We start from the raw sequence: 27669 nt of genomic DNA on the forward strand, positions 1-27669 counted from the left end.
CTGCTGCACTCAGCCAGATACAGGCTTCCCATCGGGAACCTTATTTAGACAGGGGTTTAGCCCTATCACACCATAGCTACTGCGATTTGCTATGGAAGGGGCGTTGAGAGGGCAGGTAGGACTCGGGGACCCAGAAATATGCTGGCACCTGTGTCCACTATTCTCTTGTTCTGCCACTGTTTGGAAATTTAATTTATTTGTTCATCATCTTTCTGTGTGAATTATATTTAATACCTGAAATATTTTGGATTCTCTGTGAGCTCAAGAGTTCTGATTGGAATACTCCTGAGCTTGTCTAATCTAGAGATGTCAACCTCCAAAGGCCAAATTGTGTGCGTTTTGGACCAAAGAAATGACATATAAGTATTCACTTTTATCAGTGAGGCGCCACAGAAGTTTACGGCGTGACCGTTGTTTTAATACCAATAGTAGAGACATAATTATTAATGTAATCTGCATCTAGAGTTTCGAATATTATGAATAATTTGTGATATGTATGAATATATTATATGATATTATTGCACACATCTGCATATCAATGCATTGTTTGCCTTTTTTTGTTTGTTTACTAGACTTGTTTCTGTAATTATATGCATTTCGGGCATTTTATACTAATTTATAACATGTATAGGGAATATATATATATATATATATATATATATATATATATATATATATATATATATATACATATATATATATATATATATATATATATATATATATATATATATATATATATATATATATATAGTGAACTGCCCAGTCTTGAAAGGGACAACTTCAAACACTTCACATCAAAAAGCCTAAAATAAAGAGAACAGCGGAAATGTTCAGGAAACTGTTTGTTTGTTTAATAGTGATAGGAACGTTGCAGGGTGGAGAGGGATATCCTCCACTGAATAACACTGCATCTTGTAGGACTCCTTTCTTTATGCATGCAGAGAGGCCTCATAGAGCTAAAAAGGGATGTTGCCTCAAGAGGTTCGAGGCTCAAGTCTTGGGTGGAACTCATTAGTTTAACCCTTAAACATTGCAAGGGAACATGTCCTTTAGTACCACAGCAGCTGGGAGGTAACCCAAATCCCTTCAGTGCCATTTCATTAGAGGTCTATCATTTCTGTATCATATTTCTCATCTTCGTGGCAAGAAGGATATTTTTCTCCAGCAGAATATTGTTACAAAGTACAGCATCTGTAGTCCTAGAATATGTGGGTATTTCCTTGTACACAGGTTTTATTCACTTTTATACCACCTTGTCCTAATCTAACGTGCAATGTCATATACATATGCTGGTTATATCTCAGTGGTGTTTAAGGAGCGAGATGGTGACATATTCACGTTTAAGAAACACAAAATATTCCACGTGGATATGTAGAAATAAGAACTTGGCTCGGATGAGTATGGATGCAGAACAACATTTGTTTGGCTGATTCCAGATATGTAGTTGTGGATCAATTCAGATTTATTGAATCATTTGCAGCATTGAAAACAAAGACTATCACACACTTTCTAGGATGGTTATCTTAAAAAAGGTAACTCGTGTGTTTCTAAGGATGGGAAACGCCATCTCTTCTATGCTCCAGGAATACCTTACATTAATCCCTGCACTCTAAAGTCCTAGAAAATGTATTTGATTACATAGTTACATAGTAGATGAGGTTGAAAAAAGACATCCATCCATCAAGTTCAACCTATGCTAAATTTAGACCATGTAATGTAGCATGATATCACTGAAGTGATGTTTGGCATTGTGTGGTATTGTGTGGTAAAGACTATTTGAGGACTAAGCTATACAGTACTGTAAGTACCAATAGGGAATATTTTGGATTGCTGGCTGGCTTATCGCACAACATATGACGCACTAGGCTCTTTCGTGTGGACAATAAAAGGGTATTCTTTGAAACGGTCCGAAACATTGATAAACTACACAAGAAATTATTAGCAACACTGAAGTGCCTGCTGATTTAGATGTATGTGTTTTGTGATCACTGGATCTATGAAGCACCAGTGGAAATGATCCCTGATTTTGCGAGTGCACCTCCCATTATGTATTATGCTGGCACATAGAGAAGGAAGCAAGGACACAAACTTAATGTATCCTCCCATCCTGAGCCTTTTAGGTATATTCAGTGTGTGAGCCATGAAGTCATGCTGTGTACTACACAAGGAGGCAGATGCAACGGAGGAGACGATATCAAATGCGGGAGCAAGAAACGGATGGGCATCATGATGGGAAATCTGTATATGCTACATTATAAAAGCTAGGAATCATGCATTGTGCTAGCCATACTGTAGCTCGAGTAGAGATGGGTCCCGCATCGGACGCTGCCTTTGGTCCGCTGATTTCTGGGAATCAGTCTCAAAAAGGGTGATTCGTATTTCCGGATATTTTGTTTTTCTATTGTTGACAATCCAATCCGAGGGCGGATTTAAAAAAAAATAATCCGCCCACGGGTGGCGGAATCCACGGGTTGGTTTCTTAAAAAAACGTGTGGATTGTGTCCAATGGCGGTTTTTAAATTAATCCACATACATTAAAACTGGAACAATCCATCAACGGATTTTACACCACGCGACGGATTTTGAATGGAAAGCTCGGGAAATTCCGGGAAACAGATTTTGACAGTTTTGCCCCATTTCTACTCAGGAGTGGCTAACTCCGGTCCTGAAGGGCCACCAACAGGTCAGGTTTTCAGGGTAATCCTGCTTCAGCACAGGTGACTCAATCAAAATGACTGAGCCCGCTGACTGAGCCACCTGTGCTGAAGCAGTGACATCCTGACCTGTTGGTGCCCTTGAGAACTGCAGTTGACCACGCCTGGTGTAGCGCATCCATTACGAGCAATGGCGCTTCACAAAGTGTGTGACATGTTAGCAATGCATGGCTATCAAACCCACGTTAACTTCTCTACGACCTGTACGATGACCACCAACGTAGAAAAAATTGCCACATTTTTGTGTCAAATGTGGATGGGGAATTGATGCCTAAACTGGCACACATGTTTATTTCTGCCTGGTACTTTTCACACACCCTTATTCAGACTCTCCCCCTCTCCTCCACACACCCCTCTTCCTGTTTACGCACAGAAATATTTGATTGTTCAAGTAAACATCTGGCTTTTTTTTTGCCACCTATGATCTCACTTCCTTCTGTACAAGCTTCCTCTATGGCAGGAAGCCCTTGTCCTATCGCTTCCTGCCATCTCTGCTTCTCTGTTTCCTGATTGGCCACTTGGTTCCCTCCGATAGCTGAGGGAGGGATCAGTTGTGTTTTTATTTGGAGGTAAGTAGGGGGGTGATTATAAAAAGTGTCAGATACCAGACTTCTGAGGCAGGTCCTAAATATTGGCACAAAGTAAGTAACCAAGGTAAGAAATAATTACTGTATTTGTTAAACCCTTTGACTTCATCTATATAGTGTGTGTATATGTATATATGTTATATTTTCTATTAAAACATTATTATTATTAGTGCTGTAGGGTGTGACATGCTGTATACAGAATTTTTGCAGGCACAATGACCATTAAAGCAGCAATACTTTCTATTTTTCTTTTTTTATTATTATTATTTTTATATGTAAAGCACGTGACAATGTATATAATTCTACATTCTTACCTAAACTTGCAATTATGTGGTGCTCCTGTTATAAATCTGTCAAAATCCTGATTGTGTGCCTAACATAGTGGCTGCTTCGTTCAGTGTAACTACAATGCACCCTTATACAGTATTACTAAGGTAACATTATCTATTGTTACAGTTTGCAGCTCAAACTGCTGGGAACATTTGCAACAAATTATCCCAAACAGGAAAGTGTTACACAGATCTTGCACTGCTTGGGAGGTGGGTTAAAACCTGCTATAGAAATCAAAGGATGCTTCAAAATGGCCTTAAGAGTTGAATAATAATAATAATAATAACAACAATAATAATAATAATAACACTTATCTAATATTATAGAACTGATTTAATTAAAAAGAAAAAAACCCATAAGATTTCACATGTGCTGCTTTAATTCCTTTGGATGTGATCCGCACTGCAGGCCCAACACTAGTCATTAGCTGCACTGTGCTAAATATCTAGCATGGCTGTAAGAGGTGTGTATTGGTGATCAATGTGTCATTGTATTGGACATGTTATAGCTATTGCAATTTCTGCAGTGTTTTGTAGGGATTGATGTGTCTGCTTTGGGGGCAGAGAAAAACGATCATATGAGCAGATCATACACTTACGTTTGGTGGAGCCTCTGAAAAACAACATTACAAAATACTGGGGGTTATTTACTAGGGTCACCTGCCACCAAAAATGGGACAAATCTAAAGACTGCACCATCCTATTAAAGAAAATGACATCCCATTGAATGCAGAAAGAATGGTTCATTTGCTGAATCTGGTGCATCTCGTTTGCACTGGTTTTGGAGCAGGGAGAGTTTGGTAAATAAGCTCCTACTGTATGTGATCCCACATGTTACTCATTGCCGATGCTAACCTGGAAAGAGGTACCTGTAAGCAGGGGGCTCTTTATGTCAGTCTCTGGGTTGTGTCCTTTGGGGGCCACTCTCTGGCAGGTTCCAGGGTCCGCTGTGCCATGGATATAGAGGATCTGGTTTCTGGGTATCTTGCTGGCAGCACAGTTCTTCTGTGGTCAAGACAACTGTTCCTGTGAGTCTCTTCTGGTAACACAATCCCTCTGTGCTCAATAAATCTCCCCTGCAGTTTAAGTAGGAGGCTTTTCTACCTGACTGATAAGCCAGGTGAAGACTGGCTAATTGTCTCTAGCTGCAATGAACCAGCTCCCTGCTGCACTCAGCCAGATACAGGCTTCCCATCGGGAACCTTATTTAGACAGGGGTTTAGCCCTATCACACCATAGCTACTGCGATTTGCTATGGAAGGGGCGTTGAGAGGGCAGGTAGGACTCGGGGACCCAGAAATATGCTGGCACCTGTGTCCACTATTCTCTTGTTCTGCCACTGTTTGGAAATTTAATTTATTTGTTCATCATCTTTCTGTGTGAATTATATTTAATACCTGAAATATTTTGGATTCTCTGTGAGCTCAAGAGTTCTGATTGGAATACTCCTGAGCTTGTCTAATCTAGAGATGTCAACCTCCAAAGGCCAAATTGTGTGCGTTTTGGACCAAAGAAATGACATATAAGTATTCACTTTTATCAGTGAGGCGCCACAGAAGTTTACGGCGTGACCGTTGTTTTAATACCAATAGTAGAGACATAATTATTAATGTAATCTGCATCTAGAGTTTCGAATATTATGAATAATTTGTGATATGTATGAATATATTATATGATATTATTGCACACATCTGCATATCAATGCATTGTTTGCCTTTTATTGTTTGTTTACTAGACTTGTTTCTGTAATTATATGCATTTCGGGCATTTTATACTAATTTATAACATGTATAGGGAATATATATATATATATATATATATATATATATATATATATATATATATACATACATATATATATATATATATATATATATATATATATATATATATATATATATATATATATATAGTGAACTGCCCAGTCTTGAAAGGGACAACTTCAAACACTTCACATCAAAAAGCCTAAAATAAAGAGAACAGCGGAAATGTTCAGGAAACTGTTTGTTTGTTTAATAGTGATAGGAACGTTGCAGGGTGGAGAGGGATATCCTCCACTGAATAACACTGCATCTTGTAGGACTCCTTTCTTTATGCATGCAGAGAGGCCTCATAGAGCTAAAAAGGGATGTTGCCTCAAGAGGTTCGAGGCTCAAGTCTTGGGTGGAACTCATTAGTTTAACCCTTAAACATTGCAAGGGAACATGTCCTTTAGTACCACAGCAGCTGGGAGGTAACCCAAATCCCTTCAGTGCCATTTCATTAGAGGTCTATCATTTCTGTATCATATTTCTCATCTTCGTGGCAAGAAGGATATTTTTCTCCAGCAGAATATTGTTACAAAGTACAGCATCTGTAGTCCTAGAATATGTGGGTATTTCCTTGTACACAGGTTTTATTCACTTTTATACCACCTTGTCCTAATCTAACGTGCAATGTCATATACATATGCTGGTTATATCTCAGTGGTGTTTAAGGAGCGAGATGGTGACATATTCACGTTTAAGAAACACAAAATATTCCACGTGGATATGTAGAAATAAGAACTTGGCTCGGATGAGTATGGATGCAGAACAACATTTGTTTGGCTGATTCCAGATATGTAGTTGTGGATCAATTCAGATTTATTGAATCATTTGCAGCATTGAAAACAAAGACTATCACACACTTTCTAGGATGGTTATCTTAAAAAAGGTAACTCGTGTGTTTCTAAGGATGGGAAACGCCATCTCTTCTATGCTCCAGGAATACCTTACATTAATCCCTGCACTCTAAAGTCCTAGAAAATGTATTTGATTACATAGTTACATAGTAGATGAGGTTGAAAAAAGACATCCATCCATCAAGTTCAACCTATGCTAAATTTAGACCATGTAATGTAGCATGATATCACTGAAGTGATGTTTGGCATTGTGTGGTATTGTGTGGTAAAGACTATTTGAGGACTAAGCTATACAGTACTGTAAGTACCAATAGGGAATATTTTGGATTGCTGGCTGGCTTATCGCACAACATATGACGCACTAGGCTCTTTCGTGTGGACAATAAAAGGGTATTCTTTGAAACGGTCCGAAACATTGATAAACTACACAAGAAATTATTAGCAACACTGAAGTGCCTGCTGATTTAGATGTATGTGTTTTGTGATCACTGGATCTATGAAGCACCAGTGGAAATGATCCCTGATTTTGCGAGTGCACCTCCCATTATGTATTATGCTGGCACATAGAGAAGGAAGCAAGGACACAAACTTAATGTATCCTCCCATCCTGAGCCTTTTAGGTATATTCAGTGTGTGAGCCATGAAGTCATGCTGTGTACTACACAAGGAGGCAGATGCAACGGAGGAGACGATATCAAATGCGGGAGCAAGAAACGGATGGGCATCATGATGGGAAATCTGTATATGCTACATTATAAAAGCTAGGAATCATGCATTGTGCTAGCCATACTGTAGCTCGAGTAGAGATGGGTCCCGCATCGGACGCTGCCTTTGGTCCGCTGATTTCTGGGAATCAGTCTCAAAAAGGGTGATTCGTATTTCCGGATATTTTGTTTTTCTATTGTTGACAATCCAATCCGAGGGCGGATTTAAAAAAAAATAATCCGCCCACGGGTGGCGGAATCCACGGGTTGGTTTCTTAAAAAAACGTGTGGATTGTGTCCAATGGCGGTTTTTAAATTAATCCACATACATTAAAACTGGAACAATCCATCAACGGATTTTACACCACGCGGCGGATTTTGAATGGAAAGCTCGGGAAATTCCGGGAACCAGATTTTGACAGTTTTGCCCCATTTCTACTCAGGAGTGGCTAACTCCGGTCCTGAAGGGCCACCAACAGGTCAGGTTTTCAGGGTAATCCTGCTTCAGTACAGGTGACTCAATCAAAATGACTGAGCCCGCTGACTGAGCCACCTGTGCTGAAGCAGTGACATCCTGACCTGTTGGTGCCCTTGAGAACTGCAGTTGACCACGCCTGGTGTAGCGCATCCATTACGAGCAATGGCGCTTCACAAAGTGTGTGACATGTTAGCAATGCATGGCTATCAAACCCACGTTAACTTCTCTACGACCTGAACGATGACCACCAACGTAGAAAAAATTGCCACATTTTTGTGTCAAATGTGGATGGGGAATTGATGCCTAAACTGGCACACATGTTTATTTCTGCCTGGTACTTTTCACACACCCTTATTCAGACTCTCCCCCTCTCCTCCACACACCCCTCTTCCTGTTTACGCACAGAAATATTTGATTGTTCAAGTAAACATCTGGCTTTTTTTTTGCCACCTATGATCTCACTTCCTTCTGTACAAGCTTCCTCTATGGCAGGAAGCCCTTGTCCTATCGCTTCCTGCCATCTCTGCTTCTCTGTTTCCTGATTGGCCACTTGGTTCCCTCCGATAGCTGAGGGAGGGATCAGTTGTGTTTTTATTTGGAGGTAAGTAGGGGGGTGATTATAAAAAGTGTCAGATACCAGACTTCTGAGGCAGGTCCTAAATATTGGCACAAAGTAAGTAACCAAGGTAAGAAATAATTACTGTATTTGTTAAACCCTTTGACTTCATCTATATAGTGTGTGTATATGTATATATGTTATATTTTCTATTAAAACATTATTATTATTAGTGCTGTAGGGTGTGACATGCTGTATACAGAATTTTTGCAGGCACAATGACCATTAAAGCAGCAATACTTTCTATTTTTCTTTTTTTATTATTATTATTTTTATATGTAAAGCACGTGACAATGTATATAATTCTACATTCTTACCTAAACTTGCAATTATGTGGTGCTCCTGTTATAAATCTGTCAAAATCCTGATTGTGTGCCTAACATAGTGGCTGCTTCGTTCAGTGTAACTACAATGCACCCTTATACAGTATTACTAAGGTAACATTATCTATTGTTACAGTTTGCAGCTCAAACTGCTGGGAACATTTGCAACAAATTATCCCAAACAGGAAAGTGTTACACAGATCTTGCACTGCTTGGGAGGTGGGTTAAAACCTGCTATAGAAATCAAAGGATGCTTCAAAATGGCCTTAAGAGTTGAATAATAATAATAATAATAACAAAAATAATAATAATAATAACACTTATCTAATATTATAGAACTGATTTAATTAAAAAGAAAAAAACCCATAAGATTTCACATGTGCTGCTTTAATTCCTTTGGATGTGATCCGCACTGCAGGCCCAACACTAGTCATTAGCTGCACTGTGCTAAATATCTAGCATGGCTGTAAGAGGTGTGTATTGGTGATCAATGTGTCATTGTATTGGACATGTTATAGCTATTGCAATTTCTGCAGTGTTTTGTAGGGATTGATGTGTCTGCTTTGGGGGCAGAGAAAAACGATCATATGAGCAGATCATACACTTACGTTTGGTGGAGCCTCTGAAAAACAACATTACAAAATACTGGGGGTTATTTACTAGGGTCACCTGCCACCAAAAATGGGACAAATCTAAAGACTGCACCATCCTATTAAAGAAAATGACATCCCATTGAATGCAGAAAGAATGGTTCATTTGCTGAATCTGGTGCATCTCGTTTGCACTGGTTTTGGAGCAGGGAGAGTTTGGTAAATAAGCTCCTACTGTATGTGATCCCACATGTTACTCATTGCCGATGCTAACCTGGAAACTGCTGAGATGATTACTACAAAGACATCTTCTTTGGGGTTTATTGTACTAAAGTCCTCGGCTGAAAAATGCAAAAAAGGCACCATATTTAGCAAAGAAAAGTTACTGGATACTTCTGTGTCAAGCTACGATCCCTGTGGATCAGGGCAAAAGTAGTCACATTCTGGGTTACAATACTGCACCACGGGCAAGACTAGCACAAAATCAGTTCCCATCATATTTAGCAAATCAATTGCAACAATGTATCAAAGTCTCCCAGCTGCAAAGAATTAAAAAAATCCAGTTGACATCAATAGGATTTTATCTTCAATACTTCTGTATCTAGCCCTAGAATTGCCCCACCTTTGCCTTGACACATATGCCCCTTAGGGGCAGGGGGTTATTAATCAAAGTCTGCAAATTTAGAGCAAAAGTACTGCACCTGATTTATTCAAAATCTCATTCGTGGTTTTCTTGATCATTTTGGGGCTTTTTCTGCCCCAGTTGTGCAGCTTTAATACATAACCCCCTTATAGCAGTGTTTTTTTTAACTACCGTGGGTTCCCTGCAAATTTCAGGTCATTTGAAAATTGTACCAAATACAGAAGAATTTACAATGTACCTGATCTCAGACCCACTATTAGAGGTTGGGGTTCCTTACAATGCATCTGATCTCAGATGCGCTATTAGAAAGGGTTGGGGTTCCTTACAATACATCGGATCTCAGACGCACTATTAGAGAAAGTTGGGGTTCCTTACAATACATCGGATCTCAGACGCGCTATTAGAAATGGTTGGGGTTCCTTACATTGCATCTGATCTCATATGCGCTATTAGAAAGGGTTGGGGTTCCTTACAATGCATTTGATCTCAGACGCGCTATTGTATTGTATGTCTTTATTTATATAGCGCCAAAAGTGTACTCAGCACTTCACAAAGAATACAGTACAGGGAATTATAATAATACATTAAGCGCAGCAAAATCAGACAATAGGAAAGGAATTTCCTATTAGAGAGGCTTGGGGTTCCTTACAATGCATCTGATCTCAGACACGCTATTAGAGAGGGTTGGGGTTCCTTACAATACATCTGATCTCAGACGCGCTATTAGAGAGGGTTGGGGTTCCTTACAATGCATCTGATCTCAGACGCGCTATTAGAGAGGGTTGGGGTTCCTTACAATGCATCGGATCTCTGACGCGCTACTAGAGAGGGTTGGGGTTCCTAGCAATACATCTGATTTCAGGCGCACTATTAGAGAGGGTTGGGCTATCACAGAATTTCACAATATAATCATAGGGTTCCTTAACCAAAAAGAGGTTGAACACCACTGCGTTAAGAGTTTTACCTTTGATATATCTGGTGCGATTCTTTTGCACTAGCTTTTAGCTGGGAAATAACCCCCTGTGCTATCACTTTGCCTCTCCCATCTTGTCTCTGTACTGTACTGTACCCTCGGTAACAATCTGTCACAATACATTTGGTTTCATTCTCAATGTTTTTAAAAAGTCCATCGTTGTATGCACCAAACTTTGCAACGAGTAATTAGTAACAAACATATAATCAGCTCATGTCAATAATTATGATAACATTGACGCTAAGCCTGGAAAAGAGCTCTTCTCCATATGATTGAATAGTTGCTTAGCTGTAGCCGCTTGCAATACTGTAAGGAAGGCTCCCCTAGCGTGGAGGGGTTAATGCAGGGGCTGGGCAACTCCAGTCCTCAAGGGCCACCAACAGGTCAGGTTTTAAGCATATCCCTGCTTCAGCACAGGTGGCTCAGTCTGAGCCACCTGTGCTGAAGCAGGGATATCCTTAAAAGCTGACCTGGTGGCCCTTGAGGACTGGAGCTGGCCACTCCTGGGTTAATGTTTCTCCTGTAAGTAGTCTGTCCCAGTGGGTTGGGTCACTTCAGGCCAAGCTCTTTAAAGTGTAATCGGCAGCCATGTTCCTATAAAGAAAATCAACAAGTATTACAGAAATACAAAGAAACACAAGTGGTTTATTCTCATTTGCTTTATAGGAGAGTTGATGTTTTCCACATTTGTGGAATGATTTGGGTAACAGGAGTAGCTCTCCTAGGCAGGTTATGTAGCTTCTTTCTATTTTTAGTAACGTTGTTCATTTGGTAAACAGTTTTTTCTCCCCCTTATTTTTGTGCCTTACTTTGAAATGTCCAAATTGTATGCGTTACTATTTGGGGTCATGATCTGCAAGGCGTGAGATAATGTATCTGGATGCACATACCCTCACTGCCCCGTACCTGTGGAACGCCCTCACACTATGTATACACAGAGCACCTTCTCTCTCCTCCTTTAAGACAAACCTTAAAACTCACCTCTTCAATTAAGCATTTCAATAGCCTGCACTCATTGCTACTGTCCCACACCCACAGTATCTTCTACTAACCATTGTGGCCAAGCTGCCATCTACTGCACTTATTTCCTCACCTGCTGTCTCAGTAAATTTCGCAACATACCACTTTGTATTGTAAGATCTCCGGGGCAGGGATTTCCTTTCCTATTGTTTGACTTTGCTGCGCTGATTGTATTATAATTCCGTAATGTTTTTTGTCTGTTTTGTAGAGCCTTGAGTACACTGTGCTTGATTATATATATATATATATACACATATATATTTATATATATATGTATACACGTATATATATATTTATATATATATATATATATGTATATATATATATATATACAGTTGTCGACAAATCACCAAAAAATCTACTCGCCACCTTGTACCAAACGTGTGCTGCTTGGGCCAATAGGAGCTCGCCACGATGTGAAATCCACTCGCCCGGGGCGTTCAAATGTATAGGTTTGTGGAACACTGTATATATATATATATATATAACAGAAATAGCCGTGTTAGTCCAGTTGCGATAGTGCAGCATAAATGAGTTCTTCAGTATTAGGTGATACCTTTTTTATTTGGACTAACAATTTATGTCATAGGACAAGCTTTCGAGAGTTTACCTCTCTTCGTCAGGTCAGCAACACTGATATACAAAGGTATATATGACTTAGACAGGGATTGGGAAAAAAAAGGAAGAATAAAGAATTGCAGGCACTGGAAGGGTGTTAGAACTGAGATAAGGAAGTGAGAACATATATTTAGAGATATAAAGGAGATCTAGAGGAGATAGAGATAGAGGAGATAGAGAGATATAGAGGAGATATAGAGATATAGCGAAATATATAGAGATATAGAGCGATAGAGATATATACACACATATACATACATACATCCTAGTCATCATTTGTATTCTGAGATGAAATGATAATTTGATCATGACAAGACAAACCGCATGCAGATGACAGATATGCTACATGAAGAGATATAATCAGATGTCACGTTTTTATAGACTGGATATAATGCAGAGACTGAATGTGACACCAGGTGAACCAATGAATGTACAAGGGTGTATAACAAGTAACACGAGCTCCTTTATTTCCTGGTAGACATGCAGTGTATTCCACGGTTCTTCCCTTTGTTCTCTAGCAAGTGTACAACATCTAAACATGTTACTGATTTATCCAAATCTTTTCCTATTTAATTGCAATAATTTGGGTTTTTACACAGGGAAGCGTAACAAAGTACTTTGATATGTGTGATACAGGAAGAAGCAGCTTCAGTATAAGGAACATGAAATCGGAAACAGACGGTCAGTGAGAAAGGTAAATATCGCATTTACAACTGGTACAGTACTCTGCAAAAACACACGTTATCAAAGAAAATGACTGGCATTTTCATTATATACTGTATGTGTGTGTGTATATATATATATATATATATATATATATATATGAAGAAAAAAAAGGGAAAACACTGGCGCAAATGTAGATAAACAATTAAAATTTGAGCATATCTTAGACTGGGAACAATGATAGATATCTTGGTTGAGATCTCTGAAATAAAAATGGAAAGAGACAAAATATGGTGAAGTACGTTTTGTATTCGTTACTGCGCAAAAGTAGAAGACTACTTATAAAGTAGCAGATGTTTAGGGCATATAGGATATACAATCCTCTCCGTCCTGCTACTTAATGTGGCGGTCTGCCTCCTCTCCACGTGGAACGCCGAGATTCTCCGTGCTGTGATCGATCCGCCCGCAGCTACCTTCCAGGTCTCCTACTTTGCTCCTCTGGTCTCGCGAGACAACGATCGTGACGTCACTCGGTTGGTATTTTTGCCGGAGCGCCGGGGATATATATAATATAAATTATGGTATCTGGAGGTAAAATGCTGAATTCTAGGGATAGGGAGCTATATATTCTTAAGCCTCCACCCTACGCGTTTCGTCCTGGTGCTAGGACTTCAGATGAGCTTACAATCCATGTTTTTCTTACTAACAAGTCAATGTGAAATGTTTTCTAGGAATAAAATAAATAACCAAGAAGTACTTTGCTTTCCTCTTTCTGAAAAATTATTTGGCTAGGCATTTAAATTTTTACAACGGGATGCCAAAATAACATAAGTGATTCGTTTTTTTTTTTGTTGGTACAAATATTGTTATTGTTTAGTAGTTGCGTCAAGAAAGGAGAAAGGGGGGGGGGGCGAAGGGAAGCCATTAAGTCACAAACCTTAAATGAACATAAATATGACATAGGCCTATCGTTTAACACCATTGGTAAAACCTTCATTCTTTCATATAAAGACTAATATATAGTAATAAAAGTTTGGTTTTTCATGAACGCGATTCTCCGGGATGCTCTTTATTCCAGAACCAGAACCGTGGGCATTTATCCAGGGATCCCAAATCTTATGAAAAGCTGTAACTATGCCATAGGAAGGCTTTCGGCTTCTCTATCCGTACTTGATTCTTAATGACTCTGTTGTTCTAGTACAATATGTAATTATGTATGATGTGATCAGTGCTTTATATTGTAAATACCCATTCCTATGTGCAATAAGGTGCTGAGTAGCGCAGGGTGCATAAGCCTCTGACAGAGGCACAACGTTAGTAACTCCCAGATCGGTCTCATATACATGTGCATGCCATTTTATTCACAATAAACTGCAGGGTAAATGTTATGTTAATACTCCTGTGAGCCATTCCAGCTCTTCAACCAGTTTTCTAAAGGAACCGGATCAGAAAAAAATCTCAGTCAAAGGGCCACAAGAGTATTGCAATGGCATTGTGGGTACATTTAAAGTCTTAAAAATTATTATACATCTAACATTTTACAAGTGTTTATAGCATCTGTACTATATAGATCTACATTACTTAACTAGCAAGTGCGTTTCAGTGTCAAAAATGTCACTAAGTTATGTAGGTAACTGAGCAGAAGCACAGCCCAGGGCCCACTCTAATAACCCTCCCCAGGCAGGGAGCTATAGAAAATGTTACCAGGAGGACATGTGGACTTATATCCAATAAAAATAATATAAAACTGTAATGCCAAATGCTGCACGAGTCTGTTAATATATGTATAATATGTATGTATATATATATATATTATACATATACAGCTGAACCCCGTTATAACGCGGTGCTCGGGGTACACAAAATGAGACCGCGTTTAACAGAGATCGTGATAAAAACAAATGGCCGCTGCGATCAGGGGTTCCTCGTCCGTCGGCAGGGGGAGCTGGGACAACTCTACCTGCTGTCCCTGAAGCCGGCGTCGCAGAGGCACCCCCACGCTGCATTTACCAAGGATGTCAGCTGTCTCTGTCTGAGTCCGCCCCTCTCTCCTCCCCCCCAACAGAGGTACAGGGAGGGTGTGTGTTATAGAAATGCTATTGAATTACAATGACACAATGAATAAAGTTTTGCTATCAAATCGGTTGTGGCTCTCACAAACCTTTGATCATAAATACCCTGAAAACCATGCTGATGGAAGAGGTCACCTCCATATCCTCAGCTATAAAACAGCAAGGAACAATAGTCTATTAAGGTCCACACTGATATTTCACAGAATGTGGCTGGGGCTATTAAACCTTTCCTTACTTTAATCAAGATACCAGGTTGAATTACTCCAGGGCATATAATCTATAGGGGAGGGTTTGTGTGTGCGTGTGCGTGTATGTCGTAGCTGTGACGTCAGAGGAGAGGAACATCTGATGCAAGATGGTGGAGGATGCTGACTGTCACAGGAGCACTATACACTGTGAGCGATTAAGAGTCAATGATCTCATGAAAGCAGAGATACATGCAACGATCTATAAATCGGGTATTTGATCATAGATACCATCTGGGATTCAGTTGTCTCATGTTAAGTGATGGTCTGGGACATCAGTTGGGATCTTTAAATACTGTGAAGCTTGTAATAGAAGGCACTTGACCTGGGTCAAACAGAACATACTGGGAACACTGTACCCTGTGCTCAGATTAAATATATGTGATTAGCCGTATGCATATATTTTGGTTCACATGTTAGCCATTACTTTAATTGTTTTTAACTGTCTGAGGAATGTAGAGGTTTGGTGCTCAGTGAATAAAATGTAAGTATTTTTTATAGTGTATTGGATTTTTTTCTGCACCACCTCAACGACTGGGAAGATGGATTTTGAAATGGTGAATTATATATATATGTATGTAGTGTTAGCTATTGGTGAACTCTCTACTAACCATCTTACAGAAGGTACCCATAATGTGTTATTAAAGTTTGCCAAAAAAAAAAGAATTATTATTTTTAAACGGGAGCCACGCTCAGACCGCGTTATAAGCGATCCACGTTGTAGCGGATCGCGCAATAACAGGGTTGAGCTGTATTAACAGACTTGTGCAGCATTTGGCATTACAGTTCTATATTATTTTTATTATATATATATATATATACACACACACACACACACCAAATAAAGGACAGGCACTCGCCAATCTGTAGAAAATGTATTATATTCCAATCAACAATCAATGTTCCACCCCGCAGAGCATTTGTCAAGATACAGGAAACACAAGTGCACAACTATACCCCATATATTGCTATGCACTTGTGTTCCTGTATCCTGACAAAAGTCTCTGTGGTGGTGGTGGTGGTTTGTTGTCAGCTAGAATGTAATCTCACCTCTGGCTCATAACCACAGCATATATCACTGGGGCCAACACATAAGCCATTTATCTCTAAATGTTCCTACAGAGTCACTGTCAGAAGGGATATGTGGAGATTAGAGTTTGGCAATACAAAGTAATTGTAAATAAGTAATATCGGGATAATAACTGTCGGTAAGTTGATATATTACAATTATTTTATTATTGCGATACTTTTGTCTGTCACACAGAAGTCATTGACATTTTAAGGACAGTTAGTGACATGCAGTTTGACGGGGCAGCCTCATGGAAGGCAGATCTGCCCATGTAAAGGGATCCCGGCAGCCATCCTTTATTCTCCACCCCCCGGGGATAGCAGTTCCTTCTTTCCCCGGAGGTTCGGTTTGCCCCTTCCTCTTAATTCCCCATCTCGGCTTACCAGTGACAGGCGGAAGGCAGTAGACATTGCATATCTTAAAATATCATCTAAGTGAAAATACATTGAGCTTGTATTAAATGTTAAAACTCAATACCTTCCAAATAATTTTTTTTAACATTCATTTAAACAGTTGTCTTTTTTCATATTGAACAGAAATGTATTACAATAAATACCATTATAATGATCATTTCTATGTTAGAGTTTTTGGTATTGGCCAACACTACTGGAGATTAAATCGTTTATGTTATCAATGGTACATTTAGCACAATGCAGCTTGTCTCTGTTATTTAGGGCCTCTTAGTTTAAGACGGGAGGGGTGATGACATGCTGCATATATAAGTAATGTCGGTCTGATGAACATTTTATTCTGAAATTATTTATCAGCACTCACTGCATATTCATATTTATGTAAAGCATTAGCAGTCTCTGGCTATTAAATGTATCTTTTCGTTCTTCTTTTCTGACAGATCTGTGACACACAGCGGCTTCCACATGGCAAATCCCACATGTCCACTCTTTCTCTCTCCCAACCCTTGTACCAGAGTGATAATGGGAGCCCCTGGTACAGAGGATGGCTGAAAGGAAGCAGTGGAGAAACCAGCACTGTGACACTGGAACCTGCCCCATGTCCCAGCCGTACAGAAGCTCAATTCAGGAGGAAAAAAATAGTCATGTGTTAAAGTTGACCTGTGTGAAGCTACAACTCACAGTGCATGGGCAGCCTTTGTATCCAACACGTAATAATAATGATAGCCAACATGTGTTTGCATGTTAGTCTTTATACCTAGATTAGCAAATCAAAATACCACTTGTGAGCACATTGACAGGTCTGCAACCCTGCCTTTCCCTGTTATTCCCATTCATTTTCATTTCAAACCCTTCTCCCCTGCTGCACACCCTTCACACTGCTGATGGATATATGGTCCTACATGCTCGTCACATTTGTCAGTAACACTTTCAGCCATGTATTGCCCTGTCTGTTTATTTATCACCCCCCCTCCCCCTTTGCAATGAATTATCCACATCTCCTGCCTCAGATTGTTATCTTGCTTTTTACATCTGTGTTAAACTCATGGAATGTTTTGTAAATCAGTATCGCCGACCTGAGGAAGAGAGAGAACTCTGGAAAGCTTGTCTTATAAATATCTATTGTTCGTCCAAATAAAGGTATCACCGAATACTGAAGTACTCATTTACTCTGCACTTTCGCAACTGGACAAACATGGCTATTTCTACTTAACTCATCTCTTGGCATACGTTTCCACTGCAGCCAGGGATTCTGGGTAATGACATGCAAAGGAGCACTCGCAGTGTGTCACCTAGATTAGTAAAGCATTAGGTGCTAGCAGGGTTGCCACCACTCTGGGTTTTACCCTGGAGACTACGGGTTTCGGTCACTTACCTGGTAAATCTCCGGGTGGCGGCGGCGGCATCCTCCGGCATCTCCCCCCTGCAAGTCCCGTCAACATGGCTGCATGACGTTGAAGGCGTCACGTTGGCATGACGGGACGCTACGTGGCGTCACGTCTATTGCCATGAGACGCTCCACAACATCATGTTGCCACCATAAGGCGCCCCGTTGTCATTGCAACTTGACGTAGCGTCCCGTTGTGGTGGCAATGCGGCGCCATTTGACGTCGCGCAGCTATGTTTGCAGGGGATGATGCCGGGAGACGCCGCCGAATATAAGAGAAATAACATTTTGTATATTTATCTCCGGGTTAGCCTTCAATACAAAGTGGAATCCCTGGGCACCAGCCTCAGTGTTTATTATCATGTTCTGAACAGGCATACCCCGGTTTAAGGACACTCACTTTAAGTACACTCGCAAGTAAGGACATATTGCCCAATAGGCAAACAGCAGCTCACTCATTCGCCTGTCAGCACGTCCAGTACAGCAATATTGGCTCCCTACCTGTACCGAATCTGTGCGCAAGCGGGGAGCCTATAGAGCCTGTTACTAATGCATTATTTACATCAGTTACGCACGTATATGACTATTGCAGTACAGAACATGCATCGATAAGTGGGAAAAAGGTAGTGCTTCACTTTAAGTACATTTTCGCTTTACATACATGCTCCTGTCCCATTGCTTACGTTAATGCGGGGTATGCCTGTAATTAGAATAAACTCAAGGTTTGCAGTCACACTCAGGGCTGCTGTATTCTGCATGTTTGTTTTCCGAGTGACAAACTTGCAGAAGGATACGGCTGCCTACTTTCTGCCTTCAGTTTGCACTAGCAAACCTTGCGCTCCTGCCTCCGCCGTGCCCTCCCTTACTCCCACTCCTTCTCATTCTTCCAATAATGTCATTCAACTGTAATCCTTTCTGAAAACAAAACCTTACGTACTGTTAGCCCTGTGTCATTATAAATAGAAAGCGATGGTACAAAGGAACTTCCTTTTGTTGCTCTTTCATATTCAGCTGATGCAAAATCTGTTTCACGCAAGGTCACCGGCTATTATTGCATGAGAAGCCACCACTGTTTTCCACTTTCTGTCTAACTAACAATGTTGTTTCTAAAAGGAAATCTAAGCCCGCATCTGCTAAACACCTACATACTGTTATCAGCAGAAAAGTGTTTTTTTTTTTTTAAAGAAAGGGGAATCTATTAAAAGTAATTGGGTTTTTTCCTTTGTTAAATCTGGTATCATTCTATTGCGCTGCTCCTCCCCCCGCCCCCCCTCAGTTTTGCAGATGGTAAACTGTAGTAAATTACCCCCTTTGTGACTTGTAAATGACCCCCCCTGCGCATATAGTGCCGGCGACGGCAACATCGCGTCAAAACAAATGCATTGTCGCCGGTGCTTATAGTGGACGCGACGGAGCGACAGCACTACCAAAATTCTGGTAGTCAGTGGAATTTGATTTAAGCCAATTAGGGAGCTCCTCCGCCCGTCTGCCTTCCCCCTTTGCTGACGTCACGGCCTTGCAGCCGGCGACGTCTCCAGAATCTGAAATACAACTTTCGCAATGGCAACGGGTGACGTCATCGGTTGTGTCACCGTCACAGGCTGTTTAAGCTCAGCCTAAGGCTGCGTCCATACACAGAATGACTGTGCGCGCGTCGCAAATAAAAGCCTGTACCTCAATGAGGCCAGCCATAGTGCGCCCGAGGGAGCGCGACGGTGCGGCAGATTTTTCATGAGACAAAGAATGTTGTTTTTGTCGCGCGACGGCCGGGTTACGTGGGCGGTTCAGCCAATGAGGTTGAACCAGCCTCGTGACGTCACGGCCACGCCTCCGTGTTGCTGTTGATCTCAGGCCACAGATCGCTCGGCTGACAGGCGCGCGTGACGCCATGCACTCCGTCGCACGCCCACTACATCCGAGGCCTAACGTCTCTGTGCCATGTCTTGTTTAACATATGGAGTAAGAAAAAATGGACACAGTACATATTTCAGGAGCTTCATACATTAACTCATTGGTGGGCAACAGGCGGCCCGGGGCTGCATGCGGCCCTTGGAGGCTTCACTTGCGGCCCCCAACCGCTGGCCACCCCAGCAGCCCCCCTCCTCGGAGTGGAGGGAGTGGATATGTTCTTGGCGTGGAACATAGCTTGTTCCGGCTCCCTCAGCCACTTAATGACAGCGCCCTGATAAATATGGTACTGCCCCGCTCCTCTCCTGTGCTAATCACTAGTTCCCAGTGTAAGATAAGGAGCAGAACAGGATTCACCAGCGCGCCGATATCATGCAGCCGATTGGAGGGGGTGGGAAAAAGCTCCTACCCACGACTGTAATGTCCCTTCTGTATGTGTGTGTATATATGTATAATAAATATATATATATATAAAATAGCAAATAAAAAGATCACTTGTGAGCACATTCACATATCTTAGGCAGGTCTGCAACCCTACCTTTCACCATTATCACCCAGCTAACAGTGTTTCCACTGCAGCAAGGGATTCTGGGAAATGACATGCAAATGAGCACACCTTTTGCCTGAAAAACCATTGTTACATGGAGCCCATATTAGCTAATGCTTGCTGTTCACACAGCTTTAACGCACAGCATGGGAATCAGATGCAAAGCCAGAGAAACCATTCACAGACATGTTTCAACCTTAATGGGTATCATCAGTGTGAAGTTGGTTGTACTGCGGGCTTTGCAATTTTCAAGGCTGTAGGGTTTACCATCACGTTTTAAGTTATGTGTGTGTGTGTGTGTGTATTTATGTGTAAGTGTGTAATATATATATATATATATATATATATATATATATATATATATATATATATATATATAGCTGTAGCCCTTTGGAGAACTCTGTGGCCCTTTAAATCTATCATGTTGCCTGCCACTGCATTAAATCCTTTGGCCCCTATTCAACATGGTGAGAAGTGGGTTAACCTGAGTTATCAACCGCCATGGACCTCCACATCTCACAGATAAGCAGATGACCAATCTGGGTAGTACACAGGCAAGAGTGCATTAACGTCCACTCAATTTAATGAAGTCCCACGGGGGCTAACCTGCAGACAAGGATTCTGGGAATGTGTCTATTTTAAATATGGATGTTTCCATAGCGCTTTCACACGTCACATGATGCAGTTTGCACAACAAAGCTTGGCTTACGGAAATACAAAGTCAGAGAACACTCTCAGACAGCTGTTTCCTTCTTCCAGAAAGGAGTTGTTGCAAAACAGACACAAAAAATGATTTATGCCTCTACATCTCCCTCTAGATGCCCTTGACCTCCCCGGCTCACTTTTTATAATGTACTTTTTCTGCTACTGTGTCTACAAGACTCCCAATCTTACCACTTAGATTGTAAGCTCTTTGGGGCAGGGCCTCCCTTAGCCTTATGTTGCCGTTTACCTGTCACTCTTATCCCCAGTGTTTGTAATTGAATTGCCTTGTGCTGTCATTGTGTAAAGTCTGGGTAACCGGTATATACCCACATACTGCTGTGAAGCGCTATGTACATTAATGGCGCTATATAAATAAAGACATACAATACAATACTGTACAAGGTGAATTGGAGCCTTTGAAGCCACCAATAGTTCACACTGCCATCTTGTGGTCTTTACTGGTATTGCTACATCATTTGGTATAGGATTATGGTTCTGATATTTATCAGTGTTACATCAATAGGGCCGGTCCTGAATTTAGCCTTGTTCCACCTGACAGTCACATAGTCAATTATCACATGGAAATCTTTACAAAGCAGAGTTAAAAAATATATATATATTGTTTCCTTTATAATGATGATTTGTGCTGTTTTCCAGAGAACATCTTGAAGATGAAAATATATTTCAAAATACCTACTATTCCTGCACACTACCATTAACGACACTATTCCTGCATCTACCTTAACTCCCACAGATTTAAAGTGAGTATATATATATATATATATATTACTCATTTTAGTCACGTACAACGTAATGTGATAACACAAATCACCTCTTTAAATGAGCAGTTCCCCTAAACCCCCTATTTTCTTTATAGGTGGGAAGCAGCGGGTCTCCGGAGCTGAACCCCATTTATTTCAGCTCTGTGACACCCTGAATCCTGAGACACTTACACGGGAAGGTGCCGCTGATTACTACCTGGTTGTCTAAATGGCTGTGTCATGTGGACCAATAAGAAGCCACAACGGATGATGATGTGGCTTCCTATTGGCCCGCGTAACGTGGGAAGTTTAAACACCTATTTTGTTTCCCCTGGGAGGATGCCACCGACGGCACCTTTCACGGTAAGTATCTCGGGAAGCGGGCGGTCCCCGGAGCTGAAATTTAGGCCTCGTCCAGAGTGTAAACAGGCGCACTGGCGCTCCAGCGCTGCGCCTGCTCGGCCGGGCGATTCCTGGTCGGCTAGGTGTGCGCGCGTCTGGGGGTGTGGCCACAACGTCACGGAGCTGGTTTGACCTCATTGGGCGAACCGCTCACGTGACGCGCTTGCGAGCAGCAAAATCAATTTTACTTGCTCGGCAAGTGGCTGAGCGCCGAGCAGGCGCGCCCGCCCGCTCACGCAAGCCACGTGCATTGGCGCAACGAGTCCAGCGTGAGCCCGCTCAGCACCACCCTGGACGAGGCCTAAGGCGGTTCGGCTCTGGAGACTCCCTGCTTCCTATGTAAAAAAAAAAATGAGCAGGTGGATCTCCTCCCAAATATAGGATAATGTATCTGTCGTCTAAATTTAGCATAGGTTGAACTTGATGGACGAAAGGTCTTTTTTCAACCTCATCTACTATGTGATTATGTAACTAGAAAGATTTTAATTTCTCCTGTTAGCAGTGTGTGTGCCCCCTCTGCTGGATTTAGAAAACATTAAATACAAACCACCCACAAGCTCACCTTTGTTATTGGGCCCAACACCTGCTTCATTCACCCCATTGTCATGTCAGCAACAAGGATTCTGGGTAATGACCTGTCATTGAGCACTCTGGGTGTGCCACTTTTAGCTTCCTATTTTTAATGTGGATATTTCTCAAGACTTTCACTTCTTGTTTTTCTCAGTTTTGGTAGCACAACCTTGATCGAAGAAGAACAGATTATAAAAAGCCACGATTCAACAGCTTGAGTTTGCCAACCTTTTTGTGAAGCTGAAAGAAGTTGCAAACCAAACACCAGGAGGTCAAGATGGGTATTAAGGAAAATTGTAAACTATACAAGGAACCGCAAGACAGGAAACAAGCAGTAGACAAGATCAGGGAAACAAAGGCTGCAGGAAATACTCAGGAATAATGATTCATTACATATGAAGCTTAGCAATGGTACAATTTGGGTAATCATTTGCACGTCAATACCCAGAATCATATGTATGTATAATAAAAATATGTAAACATCACTGGTTTCTCTCTCTCCTCTATTCCCCTCTCTTTCCCCCCCATCTCCTCTCTCGCCCCCATCCCCTCTATCCCCCATCCCCCTCTTTCTCCCATTTCCTCATCCCTCTTCATCACTTTCTCTCTGTTCCCTTCTGCTCTCTGACCATCACCTCCTATCATTAACCACCACTCATTCCTCTCACCCTCCACCACCTGTTCTCCTCACTGCTCTAGAGACCTTAGCTCCATTGACCTCTTTGCTTTGGCACCTACCCTGAACGCTGACCTCTCTTCTCTCTCCTTCCTCTGAACCTGCTCTTACAATTCTATCCTGTCCTCCTCACTTGATCTATATCAGGCCTGCACAACATACGGCCCGCCTGCCCTCTCTGTGCGGCCCGCGATGAGTCCGGCCGGGCGCCAGTTTAATAAATAAATAAAAAAAAATTGCCGGCGATTCCCCACGGTCCCGGCGCGCATGCGCAGGGCCCGCTACCCCCTCCCTGCTACCTCCCCCCCCCCCCCCGCTCGCAACGTGGTACGGAGGGGGAAGTCACAGCGAGCCAGCTGAGCTCTTCTGCGGCCGCCCCCCCCCCCCTGATCCCAACGTGGATACGTGAAGGGGGGTGATGTGAGGTGCAGGGGGGTGAGGTGAGGTGCATTGAGGTGAGGTGCATTGAGGTGAGGTGCAGGGGGGTGAGGTGCAGGGGGGGTGAGGTGCAGGGAAGGTGATGTGCAGGGGGGTTATTGGAGGTGCAGGGGGGTTATTGGAGGTGCAGGGGGTCATTGGAGGTGCAGGGGGGTCATTGGAGGTGCAGGGGGGTCATTGGAGGTGCAGGGGGGTCATTGGAGGTGCAGATGGGGGGTGATTGGAGGTGCAGAGGGGGGGTGATTGGAGGTGCAGAGGGGGGGTGATTGGAGGTGCAGAGGGGGGGTGATTGGAGGTGCAGAGGGGGGTGATTGGAGGTGCAGAGGGGGGGTGATTGGAGGTGCAGAGGGGGGGTGATTGGAGGTGCAGAGGGGGGTGATTGGAGGTGCAGAGGGGGGTGATTGGAGGTGCAGAGGGGGGTTAATTGGAGGTGAAGGGGGGTCATTGGAGGTGCAGGGGGTCATTGGAGGTGCAGGGGGTCATTGGAGGTGCAGGGGGTCATTGGAGGTACAGGGGGGGTCATTGGAGGTGCAGGGGGGGTCATTGGAGGTGCAGGGGGGGTCATTGGAGGTGCAGGGGAGGTCATTGGAGGTGCAGGGGAGGTCATTGGAGGTGAAGGGGGGGTCATTGGAGGTGAAGGGGAGGGTGATTGGAGGTGGGGGGTGATTGGAGGTGCAGGGGGGGGTGATTGGAGGTGCAGGGGGTCATTGGAGGTGCAGGGGGGGTGATTGGAGGTGCAGGGGGGTGATTGGAGGTGCGGGGGGGGGGGGTGATTGGAGGTGCGGGGGGGTGATTGGAGGTGCAGGGGGGGTGATTGGAAGTGCAGAGGGGGTCATTGGAGGTGCAGGGGAGGGTGGTTGGAGGTGCGGGGGGGTGATTGGAGGTGCAAGGGGGGAGAATGATGTGAGGGGCAGGGGGGAGAGTGATGTGAGGTGCAGGGGGGGAGAGTGATGTGAGGTGCAGGGGGGAGAATGATGTGAGGTGCACGGGGGGAGAAGGATGTGAGGTGCACGGGGGGAGAAGGATGTGAGGTGCACGGGGGGAGAAGGATGTGAGGTACAGGGGGGGTGGGATGTGTGGTGTGCAGGGGGGTATTGTGTGTTTGATGTGGAGAGGGAGTATTATGTGTGTGGGTGAGGGGGAGATATGGGGGTATGAGAGATAGATGGGCAGTATCGCAAAGGTTGATAGTGAGGGGTTCTGGGGGAGATATGAGGATGATGATGATGATGATGATGAGAGGTGCTGGAGGAGAGATTATGATAATGATGATTTTACCCGTGCGGCCCAAATTTTTTTTCCTTGGAGCAGTTCGGCCCTTCTCGCTTTACGAGTTGTGCAGGCCTGATCTATATGCACCTTCTCAGCTCTGGCACACCTGTCCCTCTAAGCCACGACTTTGGCTAAATTCACAAACACGCTTTCTGAAAACACTAGGAAGGATGACAGAACTTAGGAAGGAAATATCAGAGGAATGGGGATTAGGCAAGCAAAGTCCAGTACAGTTCAGATGTCATAACAATCTGTGAGAAAGGTACTTGAGGGGTTAGACAAAACAAAGCCCAGAGGAAGTCTGAGGTCAAAACACAAGGTAATCAGACAGAATACGTAGCTTGGCAGGAAACAGAGACGTGCACTAAAGCTGGGAGCAGAGTTGCAATACCCACAAGGACTACATAGGCCTTAGAACAGGAAGTGGCCGAGTCCTAGGCTGCAACACATCTGGGAGATGTAATCTTTTAATGTCTCCAGCCTGCTGGACACTTGTGGTAATGCATCCTAAATGCATATTCAAGAAGAACAGGTCTAGCTTTATGCCAGGCACCGTTGAACGGGTCTGACATGCTTCCGTCACACATGCACTCGCCCCTTTGCCTATGGAGGAGATCTTGCATTCATGCTGATTGTCTACACCAGGGGGCGCAAACTTTTCCCCCTGCGCCCCCTGCCGGCGGTCCCCTCATCTCAGCTCCGGCGTCATAACAACGTGACATCACATGACCTCCGCCGCGTTGCCAAGAGAAGCCGCCGGAGCAAGGTAAGTTAGGTTTATGGAGGCCCTGCAGCTCCCCCGGCACTTAATTTAAGTGCCTTCGGGAAGCGCGCGGGGCCTCTGTAAACCCCGCCCTCCCCCCCCCCGCACTCAGTCTCGCGCCCCCAAGTTTGGGAACCGCTGGTCTACACTATACATCTCTCCTGTTCTAACTCTGCTCTCTAAGGCCAAACAACACAACACTCACAAATCAAACCCATGCTGTCTTTTCTCTGTGTTTGACTCCCTCCTCTGTCCTTCTTCTCCCACTTGCCTTCCTTCACATCTCCCCAAGCCTTTGCTGACCACTCTAAAGGCAATGTGGATGCTGTCCACAATGAGATCCCTCCTCTCTGCGTCTACCCCCCTTTCTTCCACTCTTGACTTCTTTTCTCCTGTTAAGAGTTTCTAAGTTTATTTTCTCGATCACATGCGCTTTCCATCCCATTCCCTCACACCTAATCAGAGTTCTTGCTCCCCACTCTCACCCATATCTTCAACTCCTCCCTATTCTCTGGCACCTTCCCCTCATCTTTTATGCATGTAGTGGTCACACCTATTCCCCAAAACACCCTGGACCCTACTTCCTTATTAAATACAGCTCTGTATCCCTCCTGACTTTTGCCACCAAACTACTAGAACATCTCGTGTGCACCCATATGAGCAACTTTCTTAATTCCCATGCCCTCCTTGACCCTTTACATTCTGGCTTTCGTATAACTCACTTAAGAGTGACTGTGACTAAAATAGCCAATGATCTCCATAAAGCAAAATCCCAAGGTAATTTTTGCCTATTTATCCTACTTGATCTTATTGCTGCCTTTGATACAAATTATCACTGTCTTTTCCTTCATATTCTACACTCTCTTGGTATCCATAACCAAGCTCTATCCTGGATCTCATCATACTGTACCTCTCCCATAGTACATTTTCTGTTCCTAACATGTCTTTGTCTCCTGTTGATCTGTCTGTTGGTGTACATACATACACTATCCCCCCCCCCCCCCCCCCCCCCCAAATACACACAAACACACTACTCCCCAAATACACACATACACTTGCATTGGGCCTCTCTCCTGTACTGTCCCACGCCAGGCTGTGACGTCGGGTCGCACTGGAAGTTGCAACACGCACTTCCGGTTCGCACCGACATGAGAGTCCGGCGTATTGTACAGTATAAGACTTTGAAATGAGCACAATTGATTTTGTTGGTTCAATGTATCCAATATTCCCTCAATATAGTTAGCGCCTACAGTTCTTTCTTTTCACATATTGTGATTACTGTGGGTCACGCATAACCCGTCAATCCTCACGATCCCCACCCACTGGCACAATGAATGGGAAAGTACTGGGGCTTTTGCGGTAAAATTTACTCCCGGGCAACGCCGGGTATATCAGCTAGTTCATTACCGTAATATCCCCAGGTAACCTGTCAAAGACGTCACCCCTAATTCTGACACTGTGATTGGCCAGTCACAGCGAGGCTTGAGCCGCAACCTTTGCTTTGACGTTATTTGGTAACGT

General features: G+C 42.9%; 3 long non-coding RNA genes across 4 annotated transcripts; 2 read left to right on the forward strand and 1 right to left on the reverse strand.

Moving 5' to 3' along the window:
- Positions 1-8107: 8107 nt before the first annotated feature.
- On the forward strand, positions 8108-23484 carry LOC142497667 (uncharacterized). Its single transcript, XR_012802299.1, has 3 exons — positions 8108-8163; positions 21924-22027; positions 23154-23484. It is a non-coding gene; the product is annotated as an uncharacterized LOC142497667 (long non-coding RNA).
- Positions 8397-17870, forward strand: LOC142497669 (uncharacterized). Of its 2 annotated transcripts, XR_012802302.1 has the most exons (3): positions 8397-8635; positions 12860-12954; positions 17160-17870. It is a non-coding gene; the product is annotated as an uncharacterized LOC142497669 (long non-coding RNA). The 2 variants fall into 2 exon arrangements; XR_012802301.1 differs by lacking the exon at positions 8397-8635 and having other exon boundaries at positions 12146-12954.
- On the reverse strand, positions 16220-27587 carry LOC142497668 (uncharacterized). Its single transcript, XR_012802300.1, has 3 exons — positions 27556-27587; positions 22992-23239; positions 16220-16739 (listed from the first exon to the last, which is right to left on the reverse strand). It is a non-coding gene; the product is annotated as an uncharacterized LOC142497668 (long non-coding RNA).
- Positions 27588-27669: the final 82 nt, after the last annotated feature.

Source organism: Ascaphus truei, chromosome 6 (assembly GCF_040206685.1).
Source record: "Ascaphus truei isolate aAscTru1 chromosome 6, aAscTru1.hap1, whole genome shotgun sequence".
In the NCBI taxonomy this organism is placed as follows: domain Eukaryota; kingdom Metazoa; phylum Chordata; class Amphibia; order Anura; family Ascaphidae; genus Ascaphus; species Ascaphus truei.